Source organism: Octodon degus, unplaced genomic scaffold (genome assembly GCF_000260255.1).
Source record: "Octodon degus isolate 3935 unplaced genomic scaffold, OctDeg1.0 scaffold00010, whole genome shotgun sequence".
Classification (NCBI taxonomy): domain Eukaryota; kingdom Metazoa; phylum Chordata; class Mammalia; order Rodentia; family Octodontidae; genus Octodon; species Octodon degus.
In genome coordinates this window covers 23,234,529-23,237,454 of record NW_004524586.1, presented here as the reverse complement: position 1 = coordinate 23,237,454, position 2,926 = coordinate 23,234,529, and the positions used below count along the sequence as shown (strand labels likewise).

Sequence of the window (2,926 nt, the reverse complement as noted above, 5' to 3'; positions counted from 1 at the left end):
ACTGCAAGGACCCAGGTTCAATCCCTGGTACCGCAGGCTGAGCTGACCCCAGAAACCTAGGCACACAGTGCCAGCCCTGAAACTGGACATGGAGGTGCACACTTGTAATCCCAGTGCTGGGGAGGCTGAAATAGGAGGATAATTACAAGTCCTGAACTGTGTAGCAAGACCCTGTACTGAAAAAAAAGAAACTAATATTCTTCATTTACAAAATATTTTCTTGAGTTATTGATCACTCCTTTGGTTTGATTTTCTCTTTTTGTTTTTGTTTTTTCTTTGTTGTTTTCAAAAAAACTTTATTCATAAACACAAACAAAATTCATGAACTGTTGTATTTCTTTTTAGAGGACAGAAGACAGAATTATTTTGTGCATAGCTCATTGTAGGTCTCAATCTTGATTACTGATATTTATATTGTACTACTATTTGTATTATGTACACTTACATTAAAACAGTACTACTTTTATAACTTTGACAAACTAATGTTGTCTTCCTTGATAACCACTTAGTATGATTTCTTATTGAATGTTTAAAATGAGTAACTTTTGTGTTCTTTAATAGAAAAAAAACTGTTACCAAGTGGACCTATGATATTTCAAAAAAGTCTTTTAAGGAAGTTTAGCAAAGAGCATAATTGAATATTTACCAAAAAATGAATTGCTTTTCATGATAAGCTCACCAAGTTAAATTTCTGCATATGGTTTAAGACAAATATTTATAATAACATATGAAATGAGTAAGCTTCCTTCAGCCATTTTGGACTGAATCTTATTACATTAAGTCACTGACCTATGAACTTCTGAGCTGTGAATTTTCACGGGTGAACCAACCTCCCAGTAGGAACATTCCCAATGTTCAGCTCACATCTCTACCTTACCATTTTAAGGTAACCATGAAAGTAAAATTAAAGGGTTTTTTGGTTAGGTTTTTAATGCTTTACATTGTATATCTGTGTCAAAGGTGTGTAAGTCTCACTTTGTTGTACTCAAAACAAATCCGATTTACAAATGTTCTCTGGCAATGTAACTGGTTCACAAGTCAGGGAGTTAATGTAGTTAATTCATGAGAGACCTATCACATAAACCAAATGCTCATACATTTAGTGAGTTCAAAAAATGAGAAAGAAATAACTGGACTGCAGTTTAGAAATTTGTTTTCTTGTCGTAGCTGTCCCACAGATACAATGGTGGGATTCTCTTCACTTTTCTTAGCCTACTTCCTTGCTTTACAGCTGCCAGCCACTAACTAACTGCCTCCTAGAAATCAAGTTAACAGTCCACGACTTCAGATGCTGAAAGTCTGGAAAAGAGGAATCTGGGCTAAATAACCTTGAACTGCTCTGTTGCAGAGTTAGTATTCTAGGATATGAACAGGAGTATACTCATATTCAGTGTCCCGAGATTAATATACAAAGATTTCCAAGTGACAGCAAAAGAGAATCATTAAAAGTTTCCTATGTGAACATTGGTAAAATAATTTTTAAAATCAGAAACAGGTTTTCTGTATTCATTCAGAAGGCGATTCAACTGTAGAAGGAAGCTTTTAGCATTATGAAATCCTGTATTTAACAATGTTTTTTTCTCTTAACAATTATTTTAGCTTTTATAATCTTGAAGAGATTCCTTCATCTGAAGTTTTTCATGCATTCAGATATTTTTCATGAGGTCTGATGTGATCAGCAATAAAGGTAGCAATGAAGTAGTAACTATGGTCATAACCCTCTTATAATCTAAAACAACAGGAATTTTCTTTTCTGTACAAGCAAAGATGAAGTTATCTGGGAGGAGCTGCCCATCTTCAAGGAACTGGTCATCTTTTCCTTGGTCAATCAGTATGTCCAGCTGAGAACCTGGATAAGACTTCACAAGATGAGTTGCATCTTAAGTCTTCCACTTACTTTGATCTGTTCCCAAATATCCAGCATGGGCTTTTTTGCCCCAAGAACAGAGCACGGGTTGCAAATTGCAGCAAGTGCTGACACAGATTTTTATTTTCCAGGTTTTTCAAAGCACAAATCAGAGCTCCATGGCCTCCTATAGAGTGGCCAAAAATATATGTCCTCTGGGGGTCCACTGGAAAATTGGCATTTATGAGTTGGGAAAGCTCCTCTGTTACATAAGAGCGCATTCTGTAACGAGTTTCCCAAGTGTCTTCAGTAGCATTCACACAAAACCCTGCTCCAGTGCTATCATCTTCTCCTTTAATATTGCATCCACGAGGGCTGGTATCTGGAGTGATGACAACAAGGCCATGTTCTGAGGCAGCTTGTTGATAACCAGATTTTGATATAAAATTTTGTTCTGTGAAAGTTAAACCAGAGAGCCAATACAGGGCAGGGCATTTTCCTGTTTCTGCCTTTGGTGGTAAGTAGGCAGCAAATTTCATTTTTCATTTTAGCTCCACACTGTCATGTTCAAAAGCTTTCTGCAATCCCCCAAAGCACTTGTTGCTGGAAATCTGCTTTAACACCATTCTTCTCCTGCCTAATTGGTATTTGCTTGTCTGTGTCACAGGACAGATCCTCTGGCGTTTGGTGGCAGCGCTGGTACCAGGACGTCCATGGGATTTTCTCATTTTGGTTTGGTATTATTGTTTGTGTGTGTGGAACTGGGGATTGAGCTCAGGCCCTTGAGCTTGCCAGGGAAGTGCTTATTCCACGGAGCCATCTCCCCAGCCCCCTGATTTTCTCTTTTTGAAACATGAATGAAGAACTGTTTGAGCTGAGCTTTAATTTTCTAAACTTTTCTCTCATATTTTCTACCTTCTTACCTATTTGTCCCACAATCTGGGAGATTTCCTCAAATTTACTTTCCAATCTTTTTTTTTTTTTTAATCTTAAATCTTTTAATTTTTCACCTCTCTTTGCTTCCAAAAGGAAGTGTAGCTCCATCGCCTGCACATTGTCCATGGCCCCTGGGCCAGGGCA

General features: G+C 37.5%; 1 pseudogene; it reads right to left on the bottom strand.

Moving 5' to 3' along the window:
- Positions 1–1,638: 1,638 nt before the first annotated feature.
- On the bottom strand, positions 1,639–2,472 carry LOC101561186 (annotated as a pseudogene).
- Between the last annotated feature and the right edge of the window lie 454 nt (positions 2,473–2,926).